This window comes from Phacochoerus africanus, chromosome 4 (genome assembly GCF_016906955.1).
Source record: "Phacochoerus africanus isolate WHEZ1 chromosome 4, ROS_Pafr_v1, whole genome shotgun sequence".
NCBI classification, from domain to species: Eukaryota; Metazoa; Chordata; class Mammalia; order Artiodactyla; family Suidae; genus Phacochoerus; species Phacochoerus africanus.
Window position 1 is genome coordinate 83,759,673 of NC_062547.1, and position 16,683 is coordinate 83,776,355.

The 16,683-nt window shown below is 44.1% G+C and overlaps 1 pseudogene; it reads left to right on the top strand.

Annotated features, from left to right (window-relative positions):
- Positions 1 to 154: 154 nt before the first annotated feature.
- Positions 155 to 16,304, top strand: LOC125124696 (60S ribosomal protein L29-like; annotated as a pseudogene).
- The last annotated feature ends 379 nt before the right edge of the window (positions 16,305 to 16,683 follow it).

Sequence of the window (16,683 nt, forward strand, 5' to 3'; positions counted from 1 at the left end):
CAGCCTTGAGCAGCTGCAGCCCTTGGAAACCGAGATTAAAACAAGTTTTCCCAGATCGGAGTGTCTGCGCCTCTGGCCCAGAGGGGTGCTGAGGGACCCAAGACCAGGGAGCGCAGCTCCGCGTTGTGAGGCCCACGCTGCGGGAGCCTGCGAGATGCTCGGGAAAGGGCGCCGAAGGGCGAGCTGGGTGTCCGCGGCACGCGCCCTAAGCGCGCAGAGCCCGCGTAGTGAGTGGGACACCTGGAGGGAGGACAGTGGCTGGGTTAGGACACAATTTTGGATACTCTGGGGGACACTGCAGGTTGGGCAAAGCCGGCCCATAGGGTTTCTCTGTGGCTAGGGACCAAAAAGACTCGAGCCCCTGGCGTCTCCCCCCCACTTCCTCCTTCCCTCCCTCCCTACGCCCCCGCGGGTGCGGCTCCCGCCGCTGGACTCTGCCCCAGGCAGCAACAACCCGGCGCTGTCCGGTAGGCTACCACGTGCTTCGCAGCCAATCGTCGCGGCCGCTTGATTCAAAGCGAACTACTCCAAGGAGCGGCCACTCCGCCCTCTCTCCGTAGCGATAAAGCCTCAATCGCCCTCTCAGACAGGGTCCCTTCCTGTGTTTTATCGCTGAGTTGTGCCGGTTAGTTCAGCAAAGAGATGGTTAAGCACACACCTTTGAAGAGCCGCATGCCACGAGAAAGAAGGCGATTAGAGAACTAATCTCAAACGGCGATCACTATTTATGAAACCCATTTTTGATCTTGGGACCAAGGGCTTGTCTTTCCCCTGGGAGCTGAAATGCTTGTTTTTCTTTTTACTAGGTATTTGGAATAAAGTATATGAATGAACTGTAGAGATTACCGGTCAAGCCCCATCGTTTTGCAGGTTAGCAAACTGAGGCCCAGGGAGATGTGACATATCCAGTTGGAGAGCCTCTTGCAGTGGCCTAGCCCTATGGCTAGAGTGGGGATCCACAACGCAATTTTCTCTCCCCACTCCCCCACTTCTCAGCTTTCTTTTAAATATCAGAAGCAGAAATGGTTTAAACACTCTAAAGAGGCCCGCCTGGCACACCCTGAGTCTGAAGACTGCTGAAACCAAGACTCTGTCGGTCCTTTATTCTCATCCCACTTCAGGATCCCTCCCGAAAAATTGTGCTCCTTGCAAACAAAGAAAGACAGTGCCCTCTGAAGTCTTTTGTTAGCATTAACTCCTCAGCCTCACCACGAGCCTTTACAAATCTGTTTCATATTTTAATTTGTTATGCAGAGTCTCAGCTCAAGACTGCTTCACAAAGCCAGAGAGGCCAGATCAGTTCCCAGTCAGACCCACTCAAGGGTTCTGCCATCTGCGAGGTTGGACAGGGGGAGTCGGCAAGCATGCCCAGTTCTGAAGATACGGATAAAATCAGCAAAAACCAGACGGATAGAAACACTGCCATAGACACCAGAGATGGGTGCTGAAAAGCCCGGAGGGAAAAACGTGTAGCTATTGCACATGTCTTTTAAAAACATGTTTCTAGAGCCTGTGGCAAGGTTTGGGGGAAGCTGACCAGTGCAGCCTCTTAAGGCACTTCCTCCAAGCTCTTTGTTTGTCTGGGTTGTGGGTCAAAGGTTAGCAGGTTGGTCCTACTAAAGACTTTCATTGGTAGGTGGGGAAGGGGTTGGGGCTGGGGGGGGGGGGATTCTGTATAAATTAACACGCTTTCTCATTAAAGAGAAGTATTTCCTTCTTCCTTCAGTTACTTACCTAATCCACCTGGAACTGTACCGTGATGATCCTGCCTAGGAATAAAACATATCCTCAGTTCGGTTGGTTGGCTAGGGATTTTGCCACAGGAAGCCACTGAGCCAGGAATAGGCCATCTGTTTCTGTTGCATCTTTACCACCTGGAAACTGCAGAGTGTCATTAACCAGGGGGAGCAGCAAAGTTTATATGTCTTTGCAAATAGCTTTGCTAAGCAAGTGGGGGCTGGAAAAGGAGTGAACTCCTCTAGCCATTGGATCGTTGTTCCTGGATTCCATTTTCCTGCGCCTGTTCTACCTAGCGTTGCCACCTTTCTATGCTGCAAGGAGAGAAAAGGGGGGAGGGAGTTGTAGCCGGAAAGATCTTAAAGGTATTCAGTGACAGTACACATTCGCTTCATCTGCCTGAGGGTGGTAAGCAACATGGAGGCAGGGGGAAAAATTATTTATTAACTGGGTTGTAAAAACTGGAAGCCATTTTTGCTGAGGCCCAGGAACTAAACTTGCTTTTTAGGGCAAAGGAGTGCGCCACCAGTGACCTCCCCCAAGCCATGCACTGGTTTGCTTGAGTCAAAGTATGAAAAGTTTGCAGGTCTGTGGGCAGTTGCTAATATTTATTTCACAGCTGAAAGTGATTTGCAGGCTGGTGTATTTATGATCACAGCAACTCACACTGTTATTCCTCCAGCATCTTTCAGCCAATCCTAAAGGTAGTTCTTATCACTTCACTTACAGGAAGAAAAGGTGAGCAAGGCTTGTATCTGTACAGGAAGAACTCTCTACACAGACTTGTGATCAAACCAGAGGATCATAGACCTTGTAGATATGAGTCACAAACCTCTTGGGAAATACTGCAGACATGTGTGTTGTACAATGGCCACCACCTCCCTCAAGATGTTAGGCCGGTCCCCTGGGCCCCTGGGAGCTGGTCTTCGCCTCTGTCTTGTGACACCAAACCAAGGTCTCGTTTTTAATGCTATTAAGAAGCTGTGCCCAAGGCTTTGGCCTTGTTATCTCCCTTAACAACGTGATTTTGTTAGGCTGCAAAATAAGCAGCATGGGGTTAAATGTATTAGCTGCCTTCGAACCTAATTTATCTTCATTCCTTCCTAATTTACACCCGGGCTGAATTAATGAGAATGATTTAATTAACATGCTGCGACCACAGGACCAGGGACAGGACAGCTCTGGGGATTAGACCAAACAGTGGGCTAAGCAGCTGCCATCCTCCCTCCTGTGGTCCCCCCGAAGCCCCACCCGCATCTCTCAGACACATTCCCTGCCAGTCTTCCCAAAGTGTCCTCTTTGTTCTTTGCTCCTCTTCCTACGTGTGTGTATGTGTGTGTAGAAGACGGCACAGCTTTCCTTCCTCGTGTAATCTGTGAGATGGGCCTCAAGGCTGTGTGGCCTGTAGAGTCAGAGTGGCCGAGGGTCAAAGACGTATGCTCTTCCTCCCCTGGTGTCAAGGTCGTGCCCCAGACCACCTCCCACCCCCGCCGCGCACGCGCACGTCTTAAGATCAACACCTGGGGAAGGAAAGTGAGGGAAGCAGGATGCGCACGCGCATGCGCACGTCTTGGGATCAACACCTGGGGAAGGAAAGTGAGGGAAGCAGGATGGGCAGCCGCTGCAGTTGAGTTGGGATGGAGTCTCAGTCAAGGCCTCGGCGGGCCCCAGGCGGAGCTCTCGATCTGATCCGAAGAAGGCCCGGTGGAGTTGTCCCCAGGTAAGGCAAGAAAGCCAGGCTTTGAGATGGCTGCATTACCATCTCAGTTACCGGAGGCAGGCTACCCAGGAAAGGGGCGGGAGCTGCATGGTCATGTTCCACAGAGACGGTTCTAAGGAGGGCGAGAGCTGCAGGCCTTCTCTTGCCAGCACTGCAGGGGCCAGGCAAGCTGTCCTTGCTTCTCGAAGGAGCCCGAAGTGTTCAGTGCAATGCCCACTTCAACTCTTCATCCTAACACAGAGATGCAAGTCTAGGAAATTGAGGCCTCGGTTCCTACCAGCAATCCTCTTTCAGAAAGAAGAACTTAAAAAAAAAATCTGGCTATTTATTTAAAGGATAAGAAAAAGGAAGGTAATCAATACAGGAGGTTATCAGCATTGTCTTAGTCGGTTATTTGTCTCTCTGGGGACAAACAAGAGGTCTAAACTGATAGTTGCCTAAATTTTGGTTTACCACCTTTTGCAGTTATGTCTTTTTAACTGTATTTGTGTTAAATACCTCATGATACACTTTGAGAGTATTCTTAGAATTGTATCCAAATTGGCATGGTCATGTTTTAAATTTCTGGTTGCTTCCTAAATATGTGCTATCACTTTACGTGTATTTTGTGAATTCCGTTGGATTCTAGTGTGACTTTTAAATTTCCAGTGCCAGTTGCTCCTTGCTGGTATGTGTGAATACAGTGGACTTTGGTATAATGACATTTCATGGAAAGTTGGGTGTGAGAGGGTATTTGTGTCTTTTCAGTGTTGGGCACCACCATCCATCCAGCTGATCTTCTCTATGCAGGGTCATCAGAGCTGGGGAATTCATTCTTCTGTTGAGACTCTGTCACCTTCCACAGCCCCAGGTGGCATTGCCAGGGGTAGATAGTTTATTGGCTGCTTACAGGACTGCAGCGGGACATCTCTGAGGCACCTTTCCTCAGCATTCCTCCATAAGGTCCAGTCATTAGTAAATCAAGCCATTTTGGCTGCTTCTATTATTTCTCCTCCACGGCCCTTCAAAACAGTGATCTTCACAGCCGTTGCAGGTTATAGGTTTTAGGGTCAGGCTTTTATTGTTTTCTCTCTGATTGCAAAAGCAATGCGTAGTAGAAAGTTGGGAAAAAAAAACAGAAAAGTAAAAGAAAAAATTAACCGTAAACCCACCACTTAGAGAAAATGACACTTAGCACTTAAATTCTAACCTTTGTGCATCCACATAATATTTCATTTTTAGCAGTTAAATGTAGAGAGTCTAAAACCAAGCTGGAATTCCTGTTTTGACATTTACTAGCTGAATTGGGGGGGACGGGGCGGGGGCCGGTGCCTCAGCTTCCCAGTTTGCGGTACAATAGTACCTGACTCAGAGGGTTGTTGGGGTCCTTAATAAATTAACATATGTAAAGCATGAAGAACGGTTCTGGGCTAGAGCTAAGGGCTCTGTAATGGTTCCTTTTATGATTCTATTGTAGACTGTTTAAGGAGCATGATATTCCTTGAACCCTATGCCTGTTTCCTAGGAACTTTCTCAAATAAAAGTCTCCACTGTCTGCCCCATAGCGCTAAATTAAAGGACATTTTCGGTCTTGAATGAATTTACATATTCCTTTAGGGGCGCTTATCTGAGGCTCTGCTTCTCTCAAGCCAAGGACGTTGACAGATTGTGGAAGAAAAGTTCAAATTCATTGGAATTACGTTTGCCTCCTTCCACCTCTTACTAACAGTATCTTCATTTGTCCTGGCACCACCATTCTTCAGTTAATGATGGAGAAACAGTTCTTTACTCTCCATCCCCTTAAAAATTAAGCTGCTGAGGAGTGCCGCTGTGGCACAGCAGGTTAAGGATCCAACATTGCCGCAGCTGTGGCATAGGTCACAGTTGCAGCTAGGATTCCCTCCTTGGCCCTGGGAACGTCCATATGCGGTGGGTGTGGCCAAATAAAATGACACAAACAACAACAGTAAGCTGCTGGAAGGGAAAGGTATTAAGAAACCACATTGTTAAAAATCAGCTAGCTGTATTTGGAAGACAGGCCAAAACAGAACATCCATGGAATACAGGCCCCTGCCTTTTCCTGCCCTGAAGATCTGGTTGAGGGGTAGAAGGCGCCCAGGAAGAGCTCACTTCTATGGGTCAGAATCACACTGGGCCTCTGTGGGGTGTGGCCTCTCATAGCCCAGGGGTACCTTAAACCATTTTCCTCCTTTAGTCCATGATTTCTGGTGCCCCAAGGCCCCTGGATCTAAACTCTTAATTTGTTCTAAGTAATTACATTAAAGAATTGACCTTTGTTCTGAGCAGTGAAAATGAAGGTTTTGTTTGGCCTATAGGCTTTGCTTCCAAGGGCAAGATGCCAAGTCTGAGCATGTCTGGGCATGAAGAAGGGACCTTTGTGGTCCAAGAGCTGGTACCTTTGAATGAATGAATATTCAAAGGATTTTTACGGCATTCTGTGGGCACACACTTCACTTACTGTGTAGAGCTCTGCTCAGACAGGAGGGTGAAATCAGGAAGCTGATTTCAGAAGGAAGAACGAATGAAAAGGGGGAGAGAGATGCTGGTGAGTGTGTTGTTTTTAAGTTCCCATTTAAGAAACACTGTTTCTCCTTGTGCTTTTTTTTTTGTTGTTGTTGTTGTTGTTGTTGTTGCTACTTCTTGGGCCGCTCTCGCGGCATATGGAGGTTCCCAGGCTAGGGGTTGAATCGGAGCTATAGCCACCGGCCTACGCCAGAGCCACAGCAACGCAGGATCCGAGCCGCATCTGCAACCTACACCACAGCTCACGGCAACGCCGGATCGTTAACCCACTGAGCAAGGGCAGGGACCAAACCCGCAACCTCATGGTTCCTAGTCAGATTCGTTAACCACTGCGCCACGACGGGAACTCCTGTTTCTCCTTGTGTTTTAAAGTCACATACAACTTATGGGTCACAAGTTTCCCTTAGCTTCATAAGTAATTTTTAGAAGCAGTCACTATAAAGTCCCAAATGAAGCTGGAAAACTTGTTATTTCTTTATTTGAGGATATTTGGAAAAGCTGAAATAGGAAGAAATGGTAACTTAAAATTATATATATTCAATGGAGTTTTCTAAATCCGTTTTCATACTCACAATTACCTGAGAAGTTGTGGTTTCATTCATTTATTTGTCCACTGAGTCATTCACCTTGTCATTCATCCAGAAAATATTCACTTGCAGAAAAATACTCACTTTTCATCCAGAAAATATTCACTTGTAGGCATCAGTCCCCAGTTCCATTACGGGTTTTCCCAGCACTCAATTGTGATTTCTTTATTTTTGGCAATGCCTATGGTATGCAAAGTTCCCTGGCCAGGAATTGAAACCACATCATAGCAGCACCCTGAGCCACAGCAGTGATAATGCCAGGTCCTTAACCAGCTAGGCCACCAGGGAACTCCTCCACTGTGCTTCTACACTGTGTAGTCTTGGCTTGCCATCAGTGTACTTGCATTTCGAATAGACCTCCTTCCAACTCTGAAACCATGGAAAGAAGTCATATAGGGAAACACGAGAGGAATAAGGGGGAAAAGAACATAAACACAGGCAGAAAAGGAGCTCCATTTCTGACACCCTTATTAGACTGTTAGTCTAGTAAAGAACTAAGACAACACAGACTGCCCTGTGTTGTGAAAGGGTGTTCTTCAATTGCCATTTTTCACCCAAGGATTATAAATAAAGCCTTGATTGCCTCATTAAAAACTGGCCTTGTTAAAAATAGTAAAGTGGCTCGGAATAGCACCGGCCAAGAAAGGAAAAGGGAAACCTCATAGGCAGAATGGGAGAGTCAACATTGCAGCTCCTTGCTTTTCACAAAGACTTTTTCCAAGAGGCTTTCAGTGTTGACACAGTGCAAGGAAACATCCCTGGGTTCCCCAAAACTGTGTGTAAATTTCTTCTGCACCTTTTCTGGGCCCCTTGTGATGCCCAAAATGAGCAAGAGCAGCAAGTTACACTCTGATTTTTCAGACAGTGGTGTGCCAGGCACTTAATCACTTTTCTTTTCTGCTTCAGTTGTGTATTTTTTAAATGCCATACACAATTTTTCAGAACTTAACAAATATTGCGAAGTGTCTCAGTATGTTTGGTATATATTTTCTTGCTACAGACAAAAGGTTAGGTCTCGCCCCACCTAAGAAAGGAAACTCCTCCCTGACAAACACTCCAGGAAAGGATGTATACCTTGCATCCTGTAGTGCAGAACAGAGATGGAGAATCACAGTGCAGAATTTGGGTGAAGCAACAGTGCCCTCTTCTGGCTAAAGAACCAATTACAGAAGAATCGCACAAAATTCAAGACAATTAAGTCCCCAGAGATCTACTTACTGCACAGCTTTGTGCCCAGAGTTAACAATACTGTATTGTGTATTTGAAATTTTGCCTCCAGGATAGGTCTTGTGTTAAATGTTCTTATCAAAAAATTATAATAATAAACAGAGCTGGAGGAAACTTGAAAGTGATGGATATGTTTATGGCCAAGGTCGCAGTGATTTTTTTTTAAGAGTTGATTTAAAAGCTTGTGACGAGTTCCATCGTGGCTCAGAACGGAAATGAATCTGACTAGCTTGAGAACACAGGTTTGATCCCTGGCATTGCTCGGTGGGTTAAGGATCTGGCGCTGCCGTGAGCTGTGGTGTAGGTTGCAGATGCAGCTCGGATCTGGTGTTGCTGTGGCTGTGGTTAGTCGGGCAGGTACAGCTGATTCAACCCCTAGCTTGGGAACCTCATATGCTGCAGGTGTGGCCCTAAAGACAGAAAAAAAAAGTTCTGTCAATTTCTGCTATACAGCAAAGTGACCCAGTTGTATTTATATATATATATATATATATATATATAAAATTTAAGATTTTTTAATTATATATAATTTAAGATTTTAAACGATTCTTATTCTCTTATTATAGTTGATTTATGATGTTCCGTAGCAGTGACCCAGTTATACATACACACACACATATATATGTACACATTCTTTTTGTCACATTATCCTCCATCAGGTTCCATCACAAGTGACTAGATACACTTTCCTGTGCTATATAGCAGGATCTCATTGTTATCCACCGTAAATGCAATAGTTTGCATCTACTAACCCCAAACTCCCAGTCCACAGCACTCCTTCCTCCTTTCCTTTGGCAAGACAAGTCTGTTCTCCATGTTCCTGAGTTTGTTTCTTTCCTGTGGATAAATTCATTTGTGCTGGATATTAGATTCCTGATATAAGTGATATTATATGGTATTTATCTTTCTCTTTCTGACTGACTTCACTTTGTATGAGTCTAACTGCATCCATGTTGCTGCAGATGGCATTATTTTGTACTTCTTTATGGCTGAGTAGTTTTCCTTTGTGTATAGGTACAATTGTTTCCATGTCTTCGCTATTGTGAATAGTGCTGTAATGAACAACTGGGTGCATGTATCTTTTTTAGTGAAGGTTTTGTCTGGAATGGAATTACTGGGTCATATGGAAGTTCTATATTTAGTTTTCTGAGGTACCTCCATACTGTTTTCCATAGTGGTTGTACCAGTTTACATTCTCACCAATAGTGTAGAAGGCTTCCCTTTTTTCTACACCCTCTCCAGCATTTGTTATTTGTAGACTTACTAATGCTGGCCATTCTGACTGGTGTGAAGTGGTACCTCATTATAGCTTTGATTTGCATTTCTCTAATATTAGTGATGTTGAGCATTTTTTCATGTGCCTACTGGCCATCCATATGTCTTCTTTGGAGAAGTGTTTCTTCAGGTTTTCTGCTCATTTTTCAATTGGGTTGCTTGGTTTTTTGCAGTTGAGTTGTATGAGTTTGTGTATTTTGGAGATTAAGCCCTGGGTTGCATCATTTGAAACTATTTTCTCCTATTATGTAGGTTGTCTTTTTGGTTTTTTTATGGTTTCCTTTGTTGTGCAAGAGCTTGTCAGTTTGATTAGGTCCCATTGTTTTATTTTTGTTTTTATTTCTATTGCTTTGGGAGACCGATCTAAGAAAACATTTGTTCAGCTGATGTCAGAGAATGTTTTGCCTCTGTGCTCTTCTGTGAGTTTTATGGTGTCTTGACTATGTTTTAGTCTTTAAGCCATTTCAGTTTATTTTTGCGCATGGTGTGATGTGTTCTAGTTTCATTGATTTACATCCAGCTGCCCAGTTTTCCCAGCACCACTTGCTAAAGAGATTTTTTCTCATTTTACATTCTTGCCTCGTTAGTTGCAAATTAATTGACCATAGGTATTTGGGCTTACTTCTGGGTTCTCTGTTCTGTTCTATTGGTCCATATGTCTGTTTTTGTACCAGTATCACACTGTCTTGATTACTATAGCTTTGTAATAGTGTCTTGAGGTCTAAAAGGTCCTGCTTGGTTTTTTCTCTCAGGATTTCTCTGGCAATTCTGGCATTTTATGGTTCCATGTAAATTTGGGGGATGCTTGTTCTAGTCCTGTGGAAAATGTCATGGGTAATTTGATAGGGATTGCACTGAATCTGTAGATTGCTTTGGGTAGTATGGCCATTTTAATGATATTAATTCTTCCAGTGCAGGAGCATGGAATACTTTTCCATTTCTTTGAATCCTCTTTAATTTCCTTAATTAACATTTTATAGTGCTCACCTCCTTGGTCAGTTTTATTCCTAGGTATTTAATTTTGGGGGGGTATGATTTTTAAAGGTACTGTATTTTTATATTCCTTTTCTAATATTTCATTGTTAGCATACAGAAATACAACTGATTTCTGAATGTTAATCTTGTATCCTGCTACTTTGCTGAATTCATTGATCAGTTCAAGTAGCTTTTTTTTTTTTTTTTTAATTGCTGCACCTACAGCACATGGAAGTTCCCAGGCCAGGGGTCAAATCAGAGCTATAGCCACCAGCTTACACCGCAGCCACAGCCACAGCCGCAGCAACATGGGATCCAAGATGCATCTGTGACCTACAACACATTTCATGGCAACATCAGATCCCTGACCCACTGAGCAAGGCCAGGGATTGAACCCTCATCCTCATGAATAGTAGTTGGCTTCATTTCTGCTGCACTACAGTGGGAACTCCCTGGAGTAGCTTTTGTGTGGAGTCCTTCGGGTTTTCCATATACAGTATCATATCATCTGCATAGAGTGACAATTTTACCTCTTCCCTTCCAATTTGGATACGTTTTATTTCTTTTGTCTGATTGTTGTGTCTAGGACTTCCAGTACTATTTTTGAATAAAAGTCAGTGCACATCCTTGTCTTGATCCAGATTTTAGCAGGAAGGCTTTCAGCTTTTCTCCATTGAGTATTATATTTGCTGTGGGTTTGTCGTAAATGGCTTTTATTATGTTAAGATATGTTCCCTCTATACCCACTTTGGTAAGAGCTTTTATCATGAATGGATGTTGGATTTTGTCAAATGCTTTTTCTGCATCTTTTGAGATGATCATGTGGTTTTTGACTTTGTTTTGTTAATGTGGTGTATGACGTTGACTGATTTGCATATGTTGAACCATCCTTGTGAACCTGGGATGAATCCTGTATGGTCATGGTGTATGATCTTTTTTTTATATGTTCTTGGAATCGGTTGACTAAAATTTTGTTGAGAATTTTGTGTCCACATTCATCAAAGATATTGGCATATAGTTTTCGTTTTTAGTGTTGACTTTGGTTTTGGTATTAAGGAAATAGTAGCTTCATAGAATGTCTTTGGGAGTGTGCCTTCTTCTTCAACCTTTTGGAAAAGTTAAAGAAGGATGGGTATAAGTTCTTCTTTGTATGTTTGATAGAATTCGCCTGTGAAGCCATCTGGTCCTGTACTTTGGTTTGTAGGGAATGTTTTTATTACATATTCAATTTCATTTCTAGTAATTGGCCTGTTCAATTGATCTATTTCTTCTTGATTCAGTTTTGGCAGGCTGTATGTCTCTAGAAAGTTGTCCGTTTCTTCTAGGTTATCAAACTTGTTGGCATATAATTATTCATAGTATTCTCTTATGGTGTTTTGTATTTCTGCAGTATCCATTGAGATTTCTCCTTTTTCATTTCTTATTTTTTTCGAGTTCTTTCTTTGCTCTTTTTGGTGAGTCTGGCCAGAGGCTTGTAAATTTTGTAACCAGTCTTTTTTTTTATTGCTTCTTTTCTATTATTTTTTGAATCTTTATTTTATCTTTATGATTTCCTTCCTTCTGCTGATGATAGGTTTTGTTTGTTCTTCTCTTTCTGATTGTTTTAGGTGGCAGGTTAGGTTGTTGATTCAATATTTTCCTTCTTTTCTGAGGAAGGCCTGTATTGCTATGACCTTCCCTCTAAGAATTGCTTTTGGGGCATCCCATAGATTTTGAATGGTTGTGTTTGCAATGATGGTTTCATGCATATATACTTGAGTCCCAAACTCATTAAGTTGTGTATGTTAAAAATGTACAGCTTTTTGTATGTTAATCACACCTCAATATGATGCTATTTAAGTTTTAAAAAACAAAACAAAGCAAACAAAAAGAAAAAAACAGGATATTGGAAAAGAAAAAGTGAACATGGGGAGTTCCTGGTGTGGCACAGTGGAAACAAATCCAACTAGTATCCATGAGGATGCGGGTTCCATCTCTGGCCTCCGTCAGTGGGTCAGGGATCCAGTGTTGCCGTGAGCAGTGGTGTACGTCACAGATGTGGCTCAGATCTGGATTGCTGTGGCTGTGTTGTAGGCCAGCAGCTGTAGCTCCAATTTGACCCCTAGCCTGGGAACCTCCATATGTCATGGCTGGAGCCCTAAAAAAAAAAAAAAAAAAAAAAAAAAGAAGAAGAAGAAAGAAAGAAAAAAGAAAAAAGAAAAGAAAAAGAAATAAAGGAAAAAGTGAACATGGTATGGAGACTTTGAGCCGGCTAGATAGCCCTGAAGCTTATGATTCAGATGAGCAATGCCAAGTGTGATTTGTGGGCTGGCCCGTCTGCAACAATATGATGCCACTTCTGTGCTCAGCAGACTGGCAAGCAGAGGGCATAGCTGGGCCATCTGTCTGCTCGGGACAGACCGGGCAATCAAGTGCCATAGCCCCTTCTGCATACAACGCTGTATAAGTTGGTCTCAGAGCTCCTGGACAGGGACCCATTTGTCTTGAAGTTAATTAGAATGATGAGAATTCCTAACATTTATTTTGTCTTATCATGCGCTAAATACTACATATGGCCATTTCACTTAATCCAGATAGCAACTCTAAAAGACAGAAGGTCACAGTAGGTGAAGCCAGAACCCAAGGTGGGTTTTATCCTACTTAGAGTTGAATTCCTAACCACTGACCTACCGTGCCTCTTCTACTTTCCTGATTAGCTAGGGCCCCTGCTCTGGCATCCCCTGGAAAGCCAGCTCTGGCCACCTGGCACTTACGCAGTGAATTTACAAGAGGAGAAGATAATTGTTTGGTTTGCTTTGCCTCATGTTGACAGGCCTGATAAAGGTGTGACAAATGAGAAGCTGGAATCAACTGATTAAATTACAGTTTTAAAAAATTTTGTTTTTACCCTTTAACCATAGTTGATTAAATATCTTACCAGACCATTCTTTCATTCTGGCACACTATCCACTAAAGAGAAGTACATCAATTCACAAGCAAAATAATGGACTAATCAAATTGCTTTTTAAAATTTAGTTCGGACATTGTTTCTTACCTTTGGAAGGAAGTCTGTTTCCCAGCTATGATTAAACACCAAATATGGAGAGTCACACCCCTGCCCGCTTCAGTGTCTGCAGTCCAAATATCTGGGGGAGCTCTGTGTGTCCTGGAAGGATTTGGGGGGAAAATGCAGCAGGAAATAAAGGAAGCATTGAACTTCTTGGCTCTATTGAGCAACTGTGATGTTATGGTTAAAAGCCTAAGATACACAGATTATGCTAAAGTTTGAAATCTTTATATTGGACAGTGGTTTACAGATGGGAAGGATGTTGTCAGTGAGTAGGTATCAAACCTCCTGGAAAATGTTAATGGTGCTTTCCCTCCTTAAAGAATCCAAACACAGAAAACCTCAATTGTCTAGAAGCAACTTACTAAGGTGATTAATATAACATTTTCCTATACCGAACTTAGAGGAAACATGCAAAGCACAAGAAAATGTGTCCCTTTTGGACAACAGATCAGTAAGAAATATCTCAGGTTGAGAAATAAGAATGTACAGTCTAAAGGCAATCCTGACAGATGTGGGGTACAGCTGCAGAACAGAAAACAGAAACCATCCACGTGGCTGCCTCTGCAGAATGGGCTGGAGATGGGGGGCAGGGGGGGCATGCAGGGGCCTGCTGCCTTTCCTCTGGTCCTGTGCTGATTGTGCATCCACATGCACTTACTACTTTCACTGGTATGGGGAATTTTTAAAAGTCAACCACAAAAATTAAAATGTCACTTTAAAAAAAATACTCAGGCGTTCCCGTGGTGGCTCAGCGGTAACGAACCTAACTAGGATCCATGAGGACGCAGCTTTGATCCCTGGCCTCGCTCGGTAGGTTCAGGATCTGGTGTTGCTGTCAACTGTGGTGTAGGTCGCAGATGCAGCTTGGATCTGATGTTGCTGTGGCTGTGCTGTAGGCTGGCAGCTGCAGCTTCAATTCTACCCCTAGGCTGGGAACTTCCATATGCTGCAGGTATGGCCAAAAAATAAATAAAATAAAAACACGTTTATTATCTCGCAGTGGATCAGAAGCACCAGCACAGAACAGCTCAACCGGATCCTCTTCTCAGAGCTTCCCAAGGCTATACAGTTCATGGTTCAGCCAGCCTGTGCTCTTATCTAGAGGCTCCAAGAGGGAGTTCCCGTCGTGGCGCAGTGGTTAACGAATCCGACTAGGAACCATGAGGTTGTGGGTTCGGTCCCTGCCCTTGCTCAGTGGGTTTTACGATCTGGCGTTGCCATGAGCTGTGGCGTAGGTTGCAGACGCGGCTCGGATCCCGAGTTGCTGTGTCTCTGGCCTAGGCCAGTGGCTGCGGCTCCAATTAGACCCCTAGCCCGGGAACCTCCATATGCCATGGGAGCAGCCCCAGAAAAGGCAAAAAGACAAAAAAAAAAAAAAAAGGCTTCGAGGAAGATTCAGCTTCCAAACTCATTTCAGGTTATTGACAGTTTCGTTCTTGAGGTTGTAAGATGGTCATCTCCATTTCCTTGACTCGTGACCCCTTTCATCTTTAAGCCAGTGATGCTGCAGTGAATCCTCATGCTTAGGGTCTCCAACTCCCCCTTCTGCTGCATCTGTCCATTTTCCTCTTCTGTCCACCTTTTCTGCTTTTAAGGGCTCTTCTAATTATACTGGGTCCACCTGGATAATACAAGATATTCTCCCTATTTGAAGGCCAGTTGATTAGTAACCTTGATTATATCTACAGTGTCTCTTTTGCTACCTAATACAAACAACATCATTACAGGCATGACAGTGGAGGGCAGAGATCATGGGGGCCAGAACTCTGCCTGTTACACAAGCTTAAATGTCACGATAAAAATCAGCAGTTCTTGGAAATGGTTGAAGGAGCAATAATTATATTCCTCTTCCTGAAGTCAGATGCCAGTGGAGAGATTTTATAGCCCAGGATCAGGTAACAGGCTACTATCCTTTGTCAGTGAGTCTCAGAGGTTTTGTAGGTCCAGCACGTAAGTGTGAGGGATAGGAACTGGATCAGAGCAAGAGTGCCCTGAGGCCTAGTCCCAGCTTGGTGGGTTATTCAAAAAAGACAAGCCGCATATCACCAAAATGAGCCCCGTATCACCAAAGTGAAACTTAATTACAGTTTTGGCTCTCCCAGAAATGGAATCTTAAACCAGTCGATCAGGAGTCACCTGATCAGCACTAGTTAAGTCATCTGTCTGACAGCCCTGCCATCCCCTAGAGGAAAGTAACCCTGCAATAACCAGCCTGCCCTTTGCCAGGGACAGCTTGCTTGTTCCTGCTCCCTTCTGCCTATAAAAGTCTTTCATTCTGTCCAGCTCCTTAGTGGTCCTATCCATCTGCTAGATTGGAGGTGGCTCAATTCAAATCGATTTTCAATCAAATAAACTCTTAAATTTTTAAATATGCCTCAGTTTTACTTTTAACAGGGTCCACCTCCTGAGGCCCTGGTTTCCTCATTGGTAAAAGGAAAGAATTGAACCAGATAGTTTCCTCCAAATCAATGCTCTCTTTTTTCTGTCTTTCTTTCTTTTTTGGCCACCCTGTGGCACATGGAGTTCCCAGGCCAGGGGTCAGATCCCAGCCGCAGTTGCAACCAAGGCCATAGCTGCGGCAACACCGGATCCTTTAACCCACTGTGCAGGCCCGGGGATTAAACCTGCTTCCTGGCACTGCAGAAATGCTGCTGATCCCATTGTGCCATAAGGGGAACTCCAAGAAATGCTGTTTTGGGGCCGAGCCGGGTGAGCACTAGGCGCACCACGCATAATCAGTCCCGAAAATGGCACAGAAACAGCATCAAGAAACCCCGATCACAATGATATGAATCTCTTAAGGGGGTGGACCCCAAGTTCCTGTGGAATATGTGCTTTGCCAAGAAGCACAACAAGAAGGGCCTAAAGAAGATGTAGGCCAACAACGCCAAGGCCATGAGTGCACGTGCTGAAGCTATCAAGGCTCTTGTAAAACCCAAGGAGGTCAAGCCTAACATCCCAAAGGGTGGCAGCCGCAAGCTCAGTCGACTTGCATACATTGCTCAACCCAAACTTGGGAAACGTGCTCGTGCCAGCATCGCCAAGGGCCTCAGGCTCTGCCGGCCAAAGTCCCAGGCCAAGGCTCAGTCCAAGGCCAAGGCCACAGCTGGAGGTACAGCTGCAGCTCCAGTTCCTCCAGCCTCGGCTCCCAAAGGTGCCCAGGCCCCCACAAAAGCTCCACAATAGAGGTGTTTATCTGCCAATGTGAGGATAGAAGGACTGGTGTGATTCCTGGGCTGCTGTCTATACGGGGCTGGTGTCCTGTGTTGTTTGTACAAATAAACCTGCCTCAGGATCTGTCAAAAAAAAAAAAAAAGAAAGAAAGAAAGAAATGCTGTTTTGAATACAACAGAGAATCACGATAGAAATGGCTTCTTTTTAAACGATCTAATGTTTGGACCATTTAGAATGATTTTCATAAAGCAGTGCAAGATTCTCACGCATCAAATAATATGACCCTTCATAGAGCACTTCAGTTTTTAGAGTGTCCCATGCTCTGTAATCCTTGATTGTCTCTGGAAAGCTAGATGTTATGGTATTGGGGCCCATTTTCCTAATGAGAAATTGGGTCCAAGAGAATAAATCCCTTG